The 23,087-nt window shown below is 31.1% G+C and overlaps 1 long non-coding RNA gene across 1 annotated transcript; it reads right to left on the bottom strand.

Moving 5' to 3' along the window:
* Positions 1-1,244: 1,244 nt before the first annotated feature.
* LOC144849856 (uncharacterized) lies at positions 1,245-22,409 on the bottom strand. Its single transcript, XR_013614009.1, has 3 exons — positions 22,210-22,409; positions 13,474-13,627; positions 1,245-2,076 (listed from the first exon to the last, which is right to left on the bottom strand). It is a non-coding gene; the product is annotated as an uncharacterized LOC144849856 (long non-coding RNA).
* Between the last annotated feature and the right edge of the window lie 678 nt (positions 22,410-23,087).

The raw sequence follows: 23,087 nt of genomic DNA, 5'->3' as shown, positions 1-23,087 counted from the left end.
TCGGTCGGTCGGTAAATACTGACTCAAATTTGAGCACGCGACTGCAGCCATGTATATAGCTTTGTCTTTTGGCAAACTAGTTTGATAATGTAGACAGAGCTTTACGGAATGAAATAAACAATTACAAAATGTTAGTATTAAAAGAATGTTGCAAATAGTAACAGAATAAGATTAATTGTATCAACTAACAATATTTTCAGTTGAATAACAATATGAACATTATTAACTTTGAAAATTGTAAGAAAAAATTCAAAGGGGTGCGGTCTGTTCCCTATAGTATAATGGATGAGCCTATCAAAAGATCTGGCAATAACATTTTGAGTAATCCTGTTAAAAAACAAACAGGGGCGGGTGTAATAAATTAATTAATAACTATTATTACATACATTATGCTTCAAAGATCTATAAAGTAAGTAAGTATCATATATTTACCTAAATTCATTGAAATGATCCCAATACCTTACATACGGGTTACTTCTTCTAACCAACATGAACCATGACATGTGTGATGTAATTAGAATATAACGAATTTAGATCATTAGGCGTAAGAGGCCTTTCTATAAATATTATATATTTTCATCTCAAACAACCTCGAATTAATATCACATTTTAAAACAATACCTTAATCGTAATAACCACCAGAGACATCCAATCACAATTTATTATTTTTTTAAATCAATATTTATCTTAGCAAACACTCGGCCTTGTTTCTGTGCTAAATGTTTTACCCGATGAGCTAAAACGGGAAACACAGTCAGTTATTGAGCTTAAACAGCGAGACAGTGCTTCGTACAATGCGTTGACTGAACCACTTCTAATGTTAACTTAATTACTACATTTGTAGTTATTCTTTATACGATTCCATTACACTGTAATATGATGTTTACAATTCGTTTCAAAACCAATTATATACACTGTCGTTTTGACCAACATATTCAGCATATGGCCCAATCGAAAGTCGAATAAAACGATCAATGTCGCCATGGTATGGGAATATTGTAGCTAGGCCTATTACTAGAATGTAAAAAGTACACCACGCAATATGGAACAGAGCGTTTGATGGCGTGCATATGAGTGCGATTTGACGCTGAAGTAGTATGACCCATAATATTTACAAACTTATCAACCTAGTTTAGCCGAATTGTCAATCAAATCACTTTCTAAGGAGATCAAACTTTAATAAAATAAATACTGAAGGCCTATATACATAAAAATAAGAATAATCATTTATTTTGTATAGGTATTATTCGATTATAGAACAAACAATTATCCAAGAAGCTATACTAAAACTGGAGTGATTTAAACTGCAACATTGCTAATTAACTTTTAGTTAGTTTTATGTTTTTTGATTGTTGTTGAAAATACGATGCATTGTTACATAGAATGCACAACTGATTATGTTAATCATTGCAGTTAGCAAATACATCAAAGAAACATTTCGTCAGTTTAAAATATACTGTTTCCGTTATAACTGCCTAAAAAAAGCATACGAACTAGGTGCGTGTAACAACTAAAGGCCTTTTCCGTAGCTAACAATTGTGAATAGTTCAAATAAAATAATTTAAAAATATTAAATTAATTAAACAGAAAGTGGATTAAAATTACAAGATATTTTATAAACTTTTAAATTAGTTTTTATAAATGATTAATTGTATCGGGAAAAATAACATTGAAGAATATTATCAATAGCCAACAATGGTGAATATGCTAATTGCCAGTCGATTTACCATTTAAAAAGGGTGTGTTTAATAAATATAGACATATTACCGACTAATATTCACTAACAAAATACCATGACGTGTTACAAAGATCTGGTAAAAATCCACCTTCAAGAATTCGTTAAAATAATTAATGACTAAATTAACAGTCGACACCAAATTAATAGAAGTTGCATAAATTCGCACAGACTTTTGAAATTAGCTTATTTAATGGAATAATATTATCAAAGCATGGTTATTGCAGTTGTTAACATTTTTAAGATAAACTGTTGAGCATTGTGGAACAGCATCCCACTTCGTCAACCACTGGGGACGACTGGAATGAGTCAGTGCATTGACAAACTCCTCCAGCAAACAACTGCAAAATAGAAAAAGACCTACAAATGTCATCGTCAATCATACAAGTTTAAACCTTGTATCTTACAAATAAAAAAATAAAATAAAATAGAAATATTATCATTATGATAACTTCACTTTACCAAACACACTATAAAAAGAAACTGCTTAATGCTGAGTAAATCTATGTACAATTTTCATTTAGATATTTTGTTACGGCTTAGGAAAAGATATCGAAAAGATTCATAATTTTTACTATAACTTAGAGTTGGAATATAAAGTGAAAAAAGGTCTCGTTCAAATGTGCAGGGCAGACAAAATGACCAAATCCCATTCTTCATATAACACCTGATAACAAGTTTAACTTACTAATAATAAACTTCTTTTGTATTTTACAAAACATGATTGATGACGTGTCATGGCAATATTACACTGTGAGATAGAATACAGACATTTACAAAAATATAGATAGGTAAATAGAACTGCAACAAACGATTGATTACCACCAGTTTGTATTTTTGTGGTATAACAAAGAACTTAAACAAAAGATATTTAGAATGCAAGTAAATAAAATAAAAGAATATAGATAAAATAAATTGTTTAATTAAAAACATCACATTTCTTGTCAATACTATGTCTAGTTATGAAGATTAACCGAATTTCTGTCAGAGTTTCTGATTTCGCAAAAGTTGACTTTTAAAATATATTTTTAGAATTTAAAATATTATGTAACTTTCCCACAAAAAAATGAAAAAGAACAACGTTTATTTATAAGCGTAGCAATCTATGGTCATGGTACGATTACATTATAATGTTTTTACATACTTTGATGATTTATGAGGCCTACCTACTGAACAGAGGCTAAATGATGGGTAACATAACAACATAGTTCTTTGATACCAAGAAAAGTTCAACTAAATGATCCGTACTCAGCTGAGGAATTCTATGCCTTGTACACAGGGTTCAAATAGAGAATAAAAAATGTATGAATTTGCTGCAATAAAAAAAACCTATCATTCGTCGTCTATTGTAATAAATATTTTAATTTTACAAAGAACTTTTGGATTGATATTCGTTAAAATTAGTATGCCTTTAATTGTGTTTAGTAAAATAAATAAAATGTATTTTTTAAAAATAAGAAATATGTTTTTGTTTATACATCTATTTGTTTGTTTCTGGCGACAAAGAGGAGTAGTATAATTCTTCTCTGGTGAGATGTATTGTCCCCCAAAAGCATGAAAAATAAATAGGAATAAAAGCAGACTTTGAATAGGCCATTTTGTATATAAAGTCACTTCCGTTTAAAAAAACGGTAACAAATATTTTTAATTATACAATACAAATAAACGGTTTAATTCAACCAAAAACCTATTGGCTTGCAGCCAATTTAACTACTTTTTTGCTTTAAATTACAGCTTTTTAGGTAAATAATTTTGTTTTCGATGCAATTTTTAGTCACAGTGAAAAATGGCATATTCAACTAACAAATGTAAAAAACAATTACAAATTATAGGGCAATGGAACATGACTCTTTGCTCTTAGCTGGTACTGTTCTAAAATAGTTTATCGTTACATAAATGATATTTCTGTAGTTTTTGAAGGTCATTTATTAGAATAATATGTACTTGGATAACCATTTAACATAAGGATGCATGAATAGACCACACAACTCATCTTGAACTAGTTAACACTGTATCTAACGTGCTTTGCGGAAGCAAGTTTAATATTACAAACTCATGTGAAAGAATTAATTATTGTGGCGTCTCTGATTTTTATTCATACTTCGATTTTCAATTATACAATGATTAAGCTTGACGGTTTTTATGAAAAACAACATTTTCATGAATATAATATTGTTTAATACAAATGTATCCAGTTAACCGACTTCATACATTTTTACACGGTAAAAAACATACATTTGTACAATGTTCGACAATAAAACATAACATGAATTCCAAGACGGATTAGATACATTTTAAGTATGAATGTTAAACGAAAGTACATCAGAAATTAAAGGAAATAACGCCAGCAGGAGGTAATAACTAAAAAAAGTAGGAAAAGGTTGGTTTGTACGAGATACAACATTATACAATGTAGCAAAACGACAAACTATTAAGTGTAACTAAATATAAAATTAGACCAAGACACTTTACAAAAAGAGAAAATAATTCATAACATATAGGATACAGTAAACCTCGATAAACAGTACTAAATTAATTACGATAGTAGAAAAATTCACAAACACAAATAATATTTGATAAAATTAAGAAGAATCATTATTGAAAACTGAACAATATAATATTAAAAAGTCAATTTTTCGTTAAAAGAAACTACATTCAAGTTATTAGCTATTAACAGTTATTATCTTCCATTTTAGTTATTTTTAGTGCGCCCATTATTTTCCATTTGATACATTTATATGTAGGTCTGTCTGTTGTAAGATTTATTCCTCAAGTTTGCTCTTTGTATTGATGTATTTATTTATCGATGAACATTTTTTTTATTACTACTGAATTATTATTATTGTTATAACTATAGAATGTGTTTTTATTTTCATAAAATTTGTTGGAAATTATACAAGAAATACATTTTGTAAAATGTTTATTTCCTTTAAATTTGATTGATTTAGAAAAAGTTAATATTACAAAATATAAATACGATTTATGGAGATGTAGGTTAAGGATGTCAAGAATATGATGGGTTATACTTTAACCTAGTTTGATTTGTGTATTTAATTTGTGCATGTACCTTCTTTGAAATGAAATGGTAATAAATATTTTCTTGACTTGCCAAAGTACAAAAACAACAAAATCTTCTGATGCATCAGGGTTAAAAATGTTGAAAAATATAGCGGGTGTCATAGTTCTGGGATGATATCTATGTTACAGTGTCTTCAGAGAGGGTATATATTCAGGTCGCAGCATGTTTTACCCATCGTTACAGAAAAGCCTTACCCTTATTGGGTTGCAATCTTTACAAACAAAATAACCTCATGTTCTGATTCTTTCAGTTACTCAATGATATGGAACCATTTTTTATTTGACTGACCTAATTCAGTTTCAATTGATCTAGTTTTGATTTCATTACACTGATATAGATTTCTAATTTGACATGAAGATATCTATAACAGAGATTACTAATCGTGTTTAGTGGTCTCAAGATTCCTAATTTCTGGTACACAAACAACAAGAACAAGATGGAAAACAGAATATGTCTCTTTGCTGGATGAAATGACACGGTGTATTATTAAAATGGCTAGACAATTAGGCTGCCAGTTCTCTTAATCTCTATGAAATATTAATAACACAGCGATGTGACAAATGTTTTCCGTACTGATCTATTAGATATAAGAGTGTAGAAAATGTAATGAGTAGATCTTTGATTTAATTTGTTATTAATGAATTCTACTTATGTTGCCACGTGTTTTTTCTAACAATCTTAGCAGTTTGCTTGAATTAAATTGATTGACCTACATCGAAATAATTGCATACTGTAAAGCAACTTCATTTGTAAATACAGCACACCAGGTCATTATCACATAACCTGCTAACGACATTATACATTGTTGATTGGTTCGTCTTTAATGAATAAAGAAACTAATTGAGAAATTAAGACACATCCATTTTGTGGATAGAGATCTTATACATCGATCTGGCAGAAAAGCATTCAAAAAAATATAATGTACTTCAATTTTAAAGATTTTAGCCTACTTTTCCTGTTTAAAGACTGTATATTTTTTTACTTTAGACTTGACTAAGAATTACACAAATATCTAAAATGCAACACATTGATTTATTAGAATGAAGGAAGTCCAACAGAAACAAACATACCACTGGCACAATATTTGGGCGTAACAACATCCTAAGTGAATTATTATAACATACTTGTAAATCATGAATAATAGCGTATCTAATCGTATGGTATCGTAAAACGTTCTAGTAATTTTATTCAAGATTTAAAAATCTCCAATGAAACCAGAAACCATTATTGAGAAATTAAGTTAAAGTTTGTTCATTATAAATATCATGTTCTGATTCAAATGTTTAATAATGAATTTATAGTAATCATGTTAGAAAAAGAATTAGCATATGAATTGATGTTATGTTACTCTAGATACATGTGAAACAAATGTGATGTTGTATTACCAAATATTCCTATGATACTTCGGAAATAGATACAGTGCTGAGAATCGGCTGCCTAGATCAAAATTGAATATAGGCCTACAACGCCACTTGAGTAATGGGCATAGGTAACTTTGACCAATAAAATTACAACGAGATGTTCACAAATCTTAAATACATAATCAAATAGATAAAAGTAACTTATAACAGATACACAATTAGTTTGACTGATAGAGAGTACACAGAAAAACGTCAATTAATGATTGAGGTTTTTTGTTATAGTCCCGATGGCGCCATTATTAAACCAGACTATAAACTGTACCTATAGGCTATTTACAAATATGATTTATTGCGCACAATTATGAAACCAATAAGATTTTATTGATTACATTATTGAATATTATTACAATAGTTTATACAGCAATATATGTGTTCTACAGTATAGGCTACGAAAAGGTGTTGGTAATGTACTGTACCATATTAATGTGGAAAAGTATAAAAGTGACTTTATAACTAAAAGGAAGCCATGATTCGACGTTTCGATCTTTCGAATCATGGCTTCCTTCTCATTATTTGTTTTATACTAAGTTATTTAAACATACCGGTAATAAATGCATCCATTGGTTAATTTGGGATAGTTTTAGAATTCTTGCAAAGTTTATTTAACTGTTTTAGTTACTAATGTTAATTATTACGGTAATGTTTTGAAAATTGTTATGACTATTTTTACACATGTTGACTGTTTTGATGTAATTCGAAGTGATTATGCTATTATTTTTATCTTTAATTATCATTTTTTTGTTGTATGACCTAATTGATGAAACATTAGTATGATTTTTTTTAATGATGTGCATTTTTTTTCTAATCTATTTTCTTTTTAATCTCTTTTTTAAAATTATTTATATGTGTTTTGTTTGAGTTTATAATTGTATAAATGTATAATAATATCCGCAATTCAGATAAAATAACACCGATGTTTCAGAATTTCGTATTTTTCAAATTATTTTAAATATTTATTTTCTCCAATGATATATTCATGCACTACTCTTTGCCCATCTTATTATGTCGATTAAAAATGTTTTTTTGTATTACTATTTTATTAAAAAAAACCAAATATGGATAACAAATTAAATTAAACAGCTTTCCATTTCTCCCAAACAAATAGAGACAATAGTATTATGTTTTTCTCTAGGTTATCATAAGCTATATTAAAAATAAAGGTAAAATATATAAAGCATGACAGTAGTAACTTAAAACTTAATTAAGATTTTCATTTGTACACAACTCACCAGGATATAACCCTACTATTGGAACTGTAGTTTAACATCCAAACATGAAACGACGAATAAACATCTGGTGATTAAGAACGGTGTCGTGAAACAACTGTTCTCAAGTTTAGCTATTTGTTAGAGTTAGTTTGTATTAGAGATTGCTTATTACTTTACTTATTTCATAATGTAATCTAATTTGAGTAAATTTCGGGTTTTGTCCTGGCGATTTATTACACTAAATTGGTAAAATGCAAAAGCGACTCATATTTCCTGATATATATTTACGCACACGATACTTAGGACGGCATCTCAGCTGATTGGAAACGTCGTAAGAAAACGAAGCTAATTTGTAACTCTCTCCGCGGTTCGTCCCATTACACAGTTTGAGCACAGTATGGGAGACATACATGACATACCTTATGATTTGTGATATTTCATTGACTAAAAAGAGCCGGCAGCAGGGGCAACAATCTTGCGAACAGTGGCACCGATGTTGACGTGTTTTAGTAAGACAATCATGTTACAGCGGACCAACCGACTTTGTACGACACAAATTAGGAGAAGCTTGCAGAGAGGAAGGTTAAGAAAACATGTAATGCAGTTGTTTCCTGCGGTCTTCATTTTCCCTAACAATTCGTCCAGGTACATAACATCGGGGTTATTGACTTGTTACTACTGGGCAGACTTCAACCTGACAACCTGACGTACCTTTTGATTTTACAAGCTTCCACCTGTAGTTATGTTGGGACACATAAGAGAAGATCATAAAGAAGATAAAAGAAATAATGATGAAGAAGTGATTGGGATGATGAGAAAGATAAAGATAGAGAATACAATAGATGATGATGAAGTTGAATATAAAACAGAAACACATATCTGTAGTTTATATTAGGAATACTGTATACACACTAACCTACAGCTGCAATTATAAGGAAGCAATTCTTTTCAATGTCTTTTCGTTTTCCAAATGAAGATATTAAGGAAATGAACAATTTCGATCTGTAAATTATCATATTATGGCTGTTATACCTATCAGCAGAACTATGTTGTCCATGACCATAATTACCAGTCAAGTGTTTTTTATCTATACATACACCACCCACAAATTTACAATAAAAAAAAAACTTTTTACCATCTTTATCGAGGTCAATATTTAAGAATGTTTATCAAATCAATTTGTTATATTGATTACAATGATGCACCAAGTGACACATAGAGTCACATCAACCTAATATATTGTTGTACTCGATAGGCCTATGTATAGAGTTTTGTCACGACATTATTCAAGAAACCCTTAAAAATATCACATTAGTCAAAAGAGTCAAATCAATCATTTGTCATTTTTCAAATTGATCGCAATAGGACATGTTATTTGTTTTTCAACCTATCCGGTTTTTCTTAAGTAAATTCACTATGTGGGTTTTTTCTTATTTGTCAAGTATAGGAGCATGATCTTGTACAACGAGAAAAGTACGTGCAGTTCTATCAGTAAAGTCACGAACACACCTAACCTCCAATTGATCACTTTATTACAAGAACATCAAATACCTATGAACGGAAATTATCCCTTTTCACAATGATACACTATGTACTACTTCGTGATTTTACCGAAAAAATTCGAAATCCAAGAGGTAATGACAGTTCATGCTATTCTTTAATTTTGTTCCAACAACTTTGAAATTTAAGACGGTGGTTAGGCCTATATATTGTGATTTAAGTTTGAAATATTGAAATCTTAGTAGATGGGACACATTTGGTATAATAACGGGTCATATCAACAACGTTACAATTTTGCAACGGTTTGTTAGAGCAGGTCACGAACCTAATTCGATACAAGAGAAAATAAACCGAAAGAAAAACTTAGCTGTGCGTCTCCCCTCTGGCATTTTGAGATGCATCAGTTCAGAAACACTAACCTGGATGTCATTTGACTAGAAATAAAGTCATGCTTAAGTAAAAATGTATACATATATTAATACCGGTATATGTATCTACACAGGTGATTTAAGATAACCCACAAATTAAATTTTAAAAAAGATTTTAAGTACCGAACGACTTAATTTGATAGTTATGAAGATAACGATAAAATCATAAAAAGAAATATTGGCCACAAAAACAAAATTCCATTAGATTGTAGACTAAATTGAGCCTATATATTGTAAAATATTACATGAGCTTTCTGTTTTTACTATTCTAAATAGAAAGTTAAAACAAGTTGATAATAAAATGATTTACCAATAGTGATAATAATTGTCTTTCAATCATCAATCATTAAATATTTTTATTAATAACATACAATGTTACTTTTGTAATAACTTTTTATAACTTAGAATTAAAATGAGATTTAAGCTATCTAAACTAGGCATATCATGTTAAAATAATAATGAACATAAATAAAATAGCTGGATGCAGAAAGAAGTTTTTTTCCAAACACGTAGAAATATAACATATAGGCCTATAATTGAATATTCATCAACAAGCCTAACAATTACACAAATTTAAATTTAGAACTTTCACTAAATTTTAATTTGAAAAATAATTCTAGATTCTAGTTACTGATAAAAAAAAAATATAATGTTGAATAAATTGATAATGATAATTTATACTTAACATTTGCATGTTTAACTACTGTATTTTTAATTGTTTGTATAGTTTTAATATTTGTGGCGCATGCAAGCGAAATCGGACATAAGTAGCATGTGTAGGTTTGTAGAAACAATCACAAACAATAAAAGGCTGAAAATTATTTTTTTTTTCTTTTAAAGAAAATGATAGCTGAAACAGTATTTATTTACATTACCTTGGTGTTTTTCTATTTTGAGACAAATAAATGCATAAATGTTAACATTTTGTGTGGTATGTTATGTAAATTATGTATGATTTTCATAAAACCTATCATGTTTTTATCTGTAGAGGAAGTGCTACAAAAAGAAAAGTACTGTTGTTGAAAACATTTGATATTTGTTGACGGTGGAGTTAAGTTGCTGAAACATCTCAACGTTTTAAGACTCCTTTCATAAAAGTATTATTAGGCCTATGTATAATATACAGTATAGTACGTGTTTTCAGTACCTTTTGTAAATCAATTAAATATTTACGGAGGTCAATAAATTTAAACGATTGTAATGATAAGATGTGTTGAAATACTTCTGTTGGCTTGTAGCTCTACATTATTTACATGTTTGTGTGATTACAACGACATGTTGACACACAGGTCGTTTTGTCCTGGATATTGATAACATAATATTAACACAAGCGCACATGATAACCGATAAGTGTTATTCTATCAACTCGGCGGGGGACCTGATCACAAAACTTATATCTCAAGAAGTCGTTATATAAAACACGAACTTCGATAACACGGTAAGTGCTTCGACAAGAATCAAGATCTAGGGGCAATCGTGTAGCCACTTAAGTTTAACACGTTGGTCAAGTCTATAATTACTAAATATTGCCAAATTATCATGTTTGAATATTTGTTTAACATCAAAATAAAGAACAAAGATAATAAAATAAAAGTCATTGTTCGTTTAGAAATTTAAATTTGAACATAAATCAGCAATAAAACATCAATCAATTTTAAATAATCTTAAAACATATAAGTAATGTTAATATATCTTACTCAGCGCTTTTATAGGCCTATTTATTTTCTTATTTCTGGTGTAAAAGGTTCAACGAATTCCAATTGGCAGCAGCGGCTTGTACTGTATGTTATACCTGAGTGACTTAACTCAGTGGTAGCATGTTAGACAAACATCAAGCGGCAACAACTTACACGGGCAACCATGTGTGGTCGAACAACAGCCCCAGAACCGCAGTGCGGATTAATATCTCCTTTTATTATTTCATAAATACAGAACATACTAAACCTGAAGAGGCGAAATACTTTTAAATGTTGGCGTGTTTTATTTTCCACCGCGATGAGTCTGATTTGAAGCCCCCTATGGAGTTCTTATATGTTGAGTTGATACTACACTCGTTAGGAGATGAGTGTGCATTCGGTGTAGACGAAGCCTGCAGCGGGGTCGGGTGCCGAGAACAAACTGCGGCTTAGTACTGTCAAGCTAGTTGAGAAGAGAAACCTGCATAAAACATCCCTATGGTAACCTTTTCTATAGCGGTCATTGTCTGTAAAACAGCTGCTATATAATAAAATATGCGCGTAAATAACACTAAATTAATATTATTAGTGTATTATTAGACAAAATAAGTTGATGAACTATTTAATTGCCATGTATATAGGCCTATCGTTAGATATTCCAATCGAATTATTAACTTAATCACAGTTTTGTGGGATTAGAATAGCTATTTCTTTTGGAAATTCTGATAGAGGTGAATGCCCTGGTTGGAACCTATGGATATGATATTGGTAGGCTATCTGAAAGATACACCAGTAATGCAGAGGTAATTCAATATATCAATTATAATGAAGTGAAATATTCAACTCATGTATAACAACATGTTTTCTATTGTAAAGATATATTTGTGTAAAAACTGTACAAAATTTGTACAAAATCATAAACTAAAAGATAAAAAACTTGACCACATCTTTTCCTACATTATATCTGATGCCAGTGTATACTAATTATTGAAATGGAAAACTAAAACATCGTTAGAAGATTCAATCAATCACCTTTAAAGTCATAATTGGCTATGAAACGTTAAAATAACATATTTAAAACAACCTTATGTTTGACTATACTGCTGAATAACGCCTGTTAGGTTAGAGTACATTTTATTACTGAGCCACGTTTTTAGATTAATACGGTAGTGTGTATGCTGTTAATTTAAGAGATAACAATTAGAGTCAACGAGACTATTGGTATCTGAATTGAGTCAGATTCAATTGATAATAGTTGTTATTTGTAATAAGTTGTAGATGGTATATTATGATTGACACACTGTCGATCACTTTTATCAGATACTGTAATGAATTGATTCAGCAGTGGTTGGTGAATAATATGCCTATCGGAAGCAACTGGCGGCTTAGTAGGCACAATATACCTAATCCTAATACATTCATACCTATCTATTCTATTTGATCATACGTGAACGTATTACAGGAAATACGTACCAATCTATTACTTGGATTAGAAATACATACAAAAACCTCGACAAGGATTCCATTTTTGTCGAGCATTAGGAGATACGGTTAATTCAATAAGAAAATCAAATTACTCAGGGATACAAAGTTCCAAACTTTCAATACCCTAGACACCAACACTCACACATTTCTGCTTCATAGTAGGACACTTAGGCGCAATTTTGTAACCGAATGTCATACTTAGTAATACTAAATTAATGTTCATTTTCCTGTGTATGTTTAAGATCTTCGCACGCACTATCTATCTCTTTTGAACTATTTATGAAACAAGTGGCCTAAATGTCTATAAGGAAATACAAAGCATAAACAAAATATCAGTTGATATCCGAAATCAATTTAGATTTCATTTTACAAATAATTGTATATTTTTATAATTATCTAGATCAATGTCAAGTCAAGTGAAACATAAATTATGTTACACATTCCTAGACTGTGTATAAATCTATGATACCAATGTTAATTAAAGAGAAATCATATGTCACATTTTAATTAATATCAAGTCGTAGTAATTATAATCAATTATAGTTGTTTTCTAGAAATAACTTAAATTTACCATAAATGTATGCATTGGATTTTTGTCATGAATATATCCAGTTAGGAATATTTAATAGTGGAACTCAGTGAGCAGTTCATGCATCTACACGTAGGGGGCGCTATAATAGCTACGTTTTGTCGACATTTTGAATGTGTGTGCTCGTTGTTGAGGTTTCAAACAAATTGAATGCTTGTCGACTTACTTGTGATATTTAATAAATTGTGTTTATTTGTGGCTACATGATTGATTAATAGTGGAAATAGGCCAGGAATATGAATAATAATTCAGTGGCTTATTTCAATGAAAAATCACGGGAGAGAATTCGAATGTTTCCCTTGAACCCCAGATAAAAAGTTGACGGGAACCACAATTTGTGTGGCTAACGTACCTTCTTTAAATATCCACTGTTGTCGTTGGGGCTATTGCATCTCCAAGGACTTTCTAAGAACTCCTATTGCTAAAGTTTTCAACATTACCACTCCCGCGACAATCGACTTCCGAACAACCGCCACTTAGATCAAGGACTTTCTCTGACAGGAGAACTGAAATGAAACAAATAAGAAAATATAAATAATAAGAAGTAATTAATAAAATATGAATCGATAAACATTCTTATATGTTCTGTCCACTGGGGTCAAAATTTATAATTCGTCAGGGTTCAGCAATGCGTGTGAAATAAATGCTAAAATGTGTGTTTATGTCTATGTGGTCAACGCGGCTACGTAATTTTCCTCGTCAAATTTAATCATACATTAAAAAGTCGCAACTTATTATATATTACTGAATTAATAGTTTCGCCAGTTGGTACTATTATTAATGCGTAAACGGTTTTTGTAAATCGTAATCCCGGGAGTCCATCTACTTTCTTAGCCGTAACAAGCGACACATGAACCGATTCATTGGTCCGAAGTTTCCGACGTGCCTGATTTACTACGAACACTAACGATACTTACAACACATAAGGAAAATAGGTTCCACGGACCTAGATTTTAAACGATAAATATAGGCTAAGCAATCCGACGACTATTTAGGACGTAGCTATAAAATATGGGACCTGCTCATAAAACTGTTCAATTTATTAATAAAAATGCGTAAACTTTTCGTAATATTATACTTTTTACGAGGTACCATTGTTTTATGTGTTTACTGGCTTTTGTTTAACAAGCCAACGCAAGATTTAAAGATTATTTTACAATAAAACGGGGTTAGGGCACAGCAAGCGAATATTTTATATACACGTTTGTTACGAATAATTGCTTATTATTACGTGTGATTACGTGCAATTAACTTTTCTATTAGATTCTATACATATACAAAATCCTATTACAGAACATTGTAACTGAATTTAAAATTTAACATTTCAAAACTATTTACTAATAAATAGCTTAAATGGAAATTCATAGAATTAATTTATATAATGACCAATAAATTAAAATATGTTTACTTAACAAAACCACTTTTTCCACAAACATTAATATTGTTTCTGTTGATTAACATGCCTAACCGGTACTTTAGTAACACCCGGTATTAAGATCAACCAATGACACTCCACCATGGAGGCAGTCGACTCCACTACGTTAGTTGTGGTTTATGCGCAGTTGCTATTTAATTGTTCGTACGATTCCGGTTTCCGCGCGCAGCACGCTTCTGACGAGCCACCCCATGGAATTAAAAGAAACACACAATTACTAAATTCCATTCTTGTTATATTATTATTTCTACAATACCAAGAAATTTTATTTCATATTCAATTACGTCATCGGACTATTTCAGGTCAATAACCGGAAAGTCATTTTTGTAATACAGTATTCATATTATGATTATAACACTTTGAGATTCTACAGATTTTGATTATATCTAATTTGTTAGTTGGTACAAACACTAATGGCATACTTAAAAATCGTTTAATTGTTGCTATAATAAGGAATGTTTATGAGTGCAATGGTACAAATAATGTCACGGGGTAAAAATATAACATTTATGATGTGAAAATATAACATTTCATCTTTCACCGAATGAAATTGCACGAACAAAACATTCACCTTCAAATAAAAGAATTTACTCATGTGTGTTTAAAGAAATGTTGATTTGAAATATATGTTACTTGGCACTTTACATAGAAGTAGGCCTATGTAGCAAATTCCAACGTCAATCAATTAACTATTAATTAGGCCTAACAATTAAACTATTAATATGGCAGTATATGATTCATTTTGTTAGGCATATACTCTTTATAGGAGAGTTTAAAAATCTGATTTATTTTATTTTTATAAATCATGGAGAAATAATTATATGTGAAGTGAAGGTATATTGTGTATGCCTGAGAACAATTTGTTGAAGTTTTAGAGGATCTTCTTTTTGTGATGTTACTGTTAATAACATTGCTATAGGGCCTATACGGTTCCAAATTATATTTCAGATAGTAATTTTAGCAGTCATATACGTTTTCTACCCATCTGCTTACAGCGGTTATCGACCCCGAACTGTAAGTAAATTGTGTATTTTGGACTACCTACAGAGTTGGACCAACACTGGCGTATTGCTTGACCCTGTTCTAACCCAATCTGATGTCAACACTCAACAACATAAGCTCTTCTGCTTATTGTATTTTTACCTTCTAACCTTCTTAGGTTCTGTTGATGCTAAATTAAATCAACAGGGCCGGAGGGGACTATCGCCGTATGCATTACAATGTACCTGCATTCTCTAGACCTAGACTGACATTCATACCGAATAATACAGTTAAAGAATACGTGTATAATATGGGCTGGATTATAAAACATACACAGTTTGCGAATTTTAAAGTTTGTTTAGACATGCCTTAAAGAATGTATCCTTTGGATTGCGATGTTATTCTTCAGAGATTAAATGTGCTAATTTATATAGTGGACACATTTTGTTTTTTACCTGTAGGGGCTTTCAATTTGAACTCGTTAGGTCAAAATTGGAATGTTTGATGATATCTATTAATAATAAAATTGAAATAATAATAAAAAATTCTTTCAACATAACAACCTAATAATTTGCAGAAATTACTAATACAACTCTAAATATCATAAACAGAACTTAGAAGTTACTATATGCAAATAACTAAACTGTTTGTATTACATCTAAGTTTACTTAGTGGTCCATGGCAGGTAAGCACGTTTTAGGTAGAATAAAATGACTACAATACTCTAATGTGAAATAATAATATGCATTGTTGAGGCCGTTGTTTAGAATTGTTGATAAATATAAATACCTTTTTATATTAAACTATATCGCATATTATGTGGAAATTCATTGTTCAACATTTCCAACTTTATCTGGAATAATGACATAAGGTGTAAGGTGTATACATATACTATGAATGTATTTTTATATCCTAATGTTTATATACTTTTTAATGTAATAATATTTTATAAATGTTTGTATTTGATTGTGTATTAAGATATAAAGTCTATATTTATTTTATTTTGTTGCACATCTCTTGAGAATGGTGCCTCTGTTATAAAAGAGAAACAATAAAGTTATTATTATTATTATTATTATTATTACACAATTTGATCAATACAGATCTATATATTATTATTACTATTATTATATAATGCATATTTTCTATATGATTTGATATTTTGCTAACACCTTACTTAAAAGGCGTTTATTGTAACTTGATATGTAATAAGAAAAGTTTAGCTTTCGTTTGATGTAATTGCCTGCGAAATTATGAAACAAGAGACGTTATTAATACTACGCCTCTTTCAAATCATCGCGTACAAACTAAAGGCTGAATTGACATAAGTCCATTTTCAATTATCAAAACCGTATGAAAAGCCAACCTTTTATCAAACTCCTTTTCTAAACAAACTCATGTATTAAGTTACTGTAATGGATCGATGAACCAATTCTAGTTATCGTTTCTGTTGACAGTGGCTGTATGATGAAACTGCATCAATTCAGCCTATCTGTTCGTTTACGCATACTTGATGAAATCAATTTTCTTACCGCGCTTTAGTTGCTCCGACAACAGCGAAAATCATGTGACAAAAATGTTCAGATACAACAATTATAATACTCTACTAATTATTACTATTACTAACAATAATAATTTAAAATACAAACCAATTTAATTAATTTATTAATAATTTTATTTTAATATGTTATTATTAGAATGGTTTTAAAATTGTATTCGATAAATGTTGTTAATTGTACGATTTTGTAATTTAAAAACTTTAGTTTACATTAAAATTTATTAGATAAATACATTACCTAATTTAAAGTAATTTTAGTAGGAGTCCAGTATCTTAACACAATTAAATCAAATAACATTATTTATTTTTATTTATTTTTAAATTTAAAAACATATTTATTCATGACAGCATATTGAGGAATAAGGCGATACAACGTCAATATGATCATGTTATGTAAAATAAAATGTGAACTAAAAAAGCAAGAGAAGTTAAACCACACAGTATAATGAAAATAATAATTAATAGAAAACGAAAAAAGGGTGTTTTTTCGTACATTGTTGTATTTAGCAAAACATGAACAGACAAATCAGCGAAATGTTATCTAACAATGTATTTATATAAATACATTTGATTTCATTTTCCAACAATTATGTCTAAGTTCTTTAGATTATCCAAAACACGCGTCTTCACTTTGAAACGCTAGCGGCAATGTTTCAAAAATGTTCCCAAACGATGCGATGTCAAACTATTTACATTCGCTTCTCTAATTTGTCGTCATTTTAAAGTAAAAGAACTATTGTATAATAACTCATTGTACTAAATGATGCTATGCAAAGAAGAACACACAATGATATCAAACAAGAGTAGGTTATCTATATTTAGTCGTTTTAATTCAATCCGTTTGCTGTCTTTATTCCAAAGTTTATTATTTACAATAGAAACTTAAAGTTCAATTTTTAACGTCCCATAAGACTTAACAAACAAAACTGTTGTAAGTACAAATTACAAAGCTTTCTTTGTGGTATTGTTTAAAGCGATACGTATAGGTTTGGTAAAGTTTGTATAAATAACGAAAAACTGAGTTTGTTTTTCGCACAATATCATCAGTCGGTACGCAGCCACGATTCTCTCATTCACACGAGCGTGTTTTGTGGGCGATGTTTACAGTGTGAAACACAAGAGTTTGATGGGTGTCGATATATAATGGAAGATGTGTTGATCTGCTAACAAAAGCTACTCAATGCAAGCGTTTTGTCGACCGTACGACGCACCGACGATAATCTTATTACTCAACAAACGCACAAGTGTGTTCAAACAGAGTAAACTTAATCATACAATATACGTATTTTAAACACGTAACACACTGGTGATATGTACAGTAAGAAATGTGTTAACTTCAATAAACGGTTTAAAGTCAGTTTACGCCTACAGTATTAAAACTATGCAAACGTTATAGTTACGCATATCGTGATTACGATAACAGTTAGCGCTAAAGTTCAAGCGAATTGGCCAATCACAAGTGATAGAATATTCGAACTGTAGCTTGTCATTGGTCAACTCGCTTGCGCTGCTTCTAAGTCTTCGTTGGAAACAAGCTTTATCCCTAGTACACAATCTCGATTTGGTAACTTATAAAAACAGATAAAATGGAAAAAGTTGTGTTGTTTCATACTAAATCATTGACGTATTTATGTCAGTTACCTGAGAATATTTTTTACGTACTAAACTACCTACTTTAATGTTACTCACCCGACCCGGATCGGTACGTGTGCATCATATATTTGTGTACAGCGTGTTTAACGTAAGCACAAAACTTATATGAAGGTTTAAAATACGGTTCGACAACATCATCATCATCACCATCATAATAAACATTTATTTCCAAATTCAAGCAAATGCGTCAGGGACGCCATAACAAAACAGACAAAAGAAAATAATAAATATATATTATATATTATTATATATATATATGTATATATATAAATCCTAAGGCAAATTACTGAAAAATGACAATGCTGTGGGTATCAGTCGCTGGATCTCAATGGAGATACAAAAATAAAGCTAAATCAAAACGATAAAGTAAATCAGCCAGAAAAGTTAGCAGAGCTTTCGGGCAACACTAGTCCTTCATCAGTGTAAGACTAACCCTAACCCAAAAATATATATAATTATACAAAAATATCACAGAAATGAAAATAATAATAAAAATTAATCTTAACACGTCAAGCGGTACATTTCAATTGCAGTATAAATCATAGTAATCTGTTGATTACTCCTATACTTAACCTTTTAGATATTTTAGTCACCAATTCATTGATTATGGTTTTTCCCAAGTTAACTGCTCATCAATGAAAACACCGAGATATTTTGTTTGTTCCACTCTTTGAGTGTCATCATTGTTCAATTTTTAAATTATCTACATAATCAGCCTTCTTTTTTCTTATTACTAGATATAATATAATTACATTTCTTTGAATTTAATGATAATCTATTAGCCTTAAACCATTCACACATTTAATATAGTTGGTTGTTGACAGTAGGCCCCTACGATTTCTTTATTCGTACGTACAACGCACAAACCCATGGGAAACGGGTTAAAATATCTCTTAAAAATCTTTTCGCGTCAACTACAGTTTAACAACAAATCTACCATAAATTGAACTAGGTATAAGCATAACAGTTTAGTAATATTAGTTTTTAGCTCATTAATTAAGATCTGATAAGTGTTTTTTCAATCGATCTTTAACTGAAACATAGTCTCAAATGTCATACTATCACAGCATGCATGTAGCCTAACTCCCGGGAGAGGTTCTCTCGGGGTATAGGCTGCGTTGTAGAATGTTAAAGGTACCCCATAGGCGATAGAATCGGAGCACAGAGCGGCCTGACAGGTGTCGTATAAACGACATTGTAACTGAGATCTCGTCTCACCTTGTATGAAAGCGCTTCTTTTTTTGTTCGTAGAGGTCGATGTTTCTGGTACAAATACCCTGGCAACCTCATTAAAACACACTCTGTGCAAATGGGCCGGGAGGCACAAACTGAGATACATATCAATGGAAACTTTGGATTGCACCTATTATTAGTAATGACGCATCATAACAAGTAATTGCAGCAAAGCATTTTGTTCTCCAATGCAATTTGTTTCAATGTGAAAATGGGGATTGGGGAGTGGGGAGTGGGGTGGGGTTAGTAAATATCAATAGAACCGAGGGGTGCTAATCTCATGATCGCATCACTTCATTACCTCCGCCAAGGAGGTTATGTATTCGATCGCGTGTGCCTGTCTGTCTGTTTGTTAGCAGGATTACTCAAACAGATGAAAATACAGATAGATATGCCGTCAAGGCAATCCGGACCAGGATCCCAATTTGGGACCACTTATTATTATTTTTAGACCTGCTAGTGTTAAAAATATAGGAGACAATTTTAAAAAGCTGGCGATCTGGTACTGAGAAGTCTTTAATTTAACAAGTAAACTGAAATTGTACTTTCTCGAGAATAACTTCATTTTTGTAGAGGAGGAAAGAGTATTTAAAAAAAAAAAACCCCATTTTTGTTTCTGGCGTTTTGACAGGCTCATCCATTATACTACGGAACAGACTTTTTTCTTACAATTTTTAAAGTTAATTTTGTTAGTACCAGCATATGTGTAATTGTTGATTTCATTCTGTAAAACTTACATCTTAGTAAATTGGTACGGCCCTGCATGGTTAATTAAGCACCACAGTCTTAAGGAGATTATCAAAATCAGCTGATAAGAACGTCACCGCACAAATATTAAATAGGCCAAGAAAACTCTCAAAATTTGTATTTATAAGGGAATTAGCCTATACCAAGTTGAGTTTAGAATTATAGTAAAAATAAACAAAATATAAAGTAATAGTAATGAAAAAAATATTAAATAAGTTATTAAAAAAAATAATGATAACCGAAAAAATCATCAGCAGTAATTAAACCATAGGGATCTCTCTGTGAAAAGCCGGATACTGTACATTACTATTACACCAAACTCGCTTTCACATGGTTGTTACAGTGAAATTAGCCTGATCACACACAGAATTAAAACACAAAAATAAAAAAATGTATATATATATATATTTCCGGAGAATTCTTATGTAGAGGAATTTTATATTAGGCGGAGGTACGGTATGCACTCTCAGAGTGCCGTTCTCGTTTGTGTATGGGATGAACACGCAAAGTTAAGATGAAACATGGCCATGTTTCCTCAGCTGCTGCGGTGGTGAAAGTTTCTACCCCGACGAAGCCTAAATATCTGCACCTAAATACATTCCTGTCAATGTGGGTCACATGGCGTGCAATAGTACGCACTATTAAACGATCGTTTAATATTAGTTTTCGCGTTTGGAAATATTTTGTTTTATACTATTGCTTTAGAAATACAACAGCGCCACTTATTTTGTACTTTCGCCGCGATTTGAATTGTATGACTGGTTTTTAGTCACGTGCTAGTCGCGTGCAACGCGACTCTACAGCTCACTATGTCGGTCGGTTGGTCAGTCGGTTGGTCGGTCGGTAAACACTAACTTGAGCACGCGACTGCAGCCATGTATATGGCCTTGTTCGCGATGGAAGTACATTTTCTTTCGGCCTAGCTAGTATTAGCCTAGGCGTTTTAGCCTGGCTAGGCCTAGGATTGTTTGGTGGTCGCTTGTTGACATAATTAACATTAAAGCAGGTGTGTTTATAAAATCTATATAAATATAACATTTAATATAATATTATTAAAAACCAAATGTGACTGTTTTATCAATGTGAATCAAATGTAAGCCTTGGCTAGGGCTAACTTTTATTTGATTCAAATGACAGGAATCTATTTAGATAGGCCTATAAAACAAATAATGAATGTTTTATATTCGTGTAATGGTACAAAATAATGGAATTTGGTGAATGATGAAAGGTTAAATATCAATTATCTGTGGCTGCGACACGATCAGTTCTACGGACCGTGGAGAATACACATAGTACAGTACTGTTGGTATATGTCGCAGCCAGACATAAGATGAAATGAGTTTCTATCTTGGCAAGGCTAGCTCAGTGTCCTGTTGTAAGCCTTACTTCTCTTTAACCATTGGTGTACGCGCCTACCGCCTGCCGCAGGCAATGATATTGCAATAGAACCTCAGTATAGTATGCTATTCTCTACTACTTACTTTGCTTATTTCGTTACTATTAGTCTACACACACTCCTGTTTATAATCAACAATAAACTTTAAATATTCATAACCGTTTGAACAACTGCGAATTTTAGCTGATTCATAGTGTCTGAAATTGAACAGTAATACGATAGCTTCTACTGAATAATTGTTTTGTTTCTCCTTTTGTTTCTCTAGGAATTTGAATAATAATAGTGACAGGGGATAGCGGCTGGATACACATTCGTCGAATAGCAACCAACCCAAGGGTGGAAGTTGCCCTGAAAGTTAACATCGCTTGCGGCTCCAAACGATCTTTAAAATTCAAAGTGTCCAAAAACAAAACATAACCATGTAAATTCGTAATAGAGAATTGTTTGTACAGACTTCGTGAACGACTATGGCGAAATACGGACAAGGAGAAGGTTGCCCTATCAGACAGGTTGTTACCCTCGGGCCAGCACGCTTCAAATTCATCGACCATAATCTTAAAATCCACAAATAATAAAAGGCATGTTTTTCTACAAATTGTTTTGATATTCATCTACTTTTGAATATCCAGAAATTGACACGTTTTATATTGATTGAGTAATTTGTAACAAGTTTGTATTTCAACAATAAATGAATTATGAAGGAAACGTGTTTTAGTACTATACCACAAAAAATAATTTTCAATATCCCACAGAAACATAAACAACAAAAACAATCCAATAGCTCACTTCTATTGAGAGCATGTTGGCAGAGATTCTAATATGGCCTATTTGTTTTGAGTTGAGCCATTTCTGAATTTTTATAACAAGGCAATATAGATGGCTGCAGTCGCGTGCTCAAGTTAGTGTTTACCGACCGACCAACCGACCGACCAACCGACCGACCAACCGACCGACGTAGTGAGA

This window comes from Antedon bifida, chromosome 8, assembly GCF_963402885.1.
Source record: "Antedon bifida chromosome 8, ecAntBifi1.1, whole genome shotgun sequence".
Lineage (NCBI taxonomy): Eukaryota > Metazoa > Echinodermata > Crinoidea > Comatulida > Antedonidae > Antedon > Antedon bifida.
Note: the sequence above shows the minus strand (reverse complement) of the source record. Positions and strands in the feature narration are given on the sequence as shown.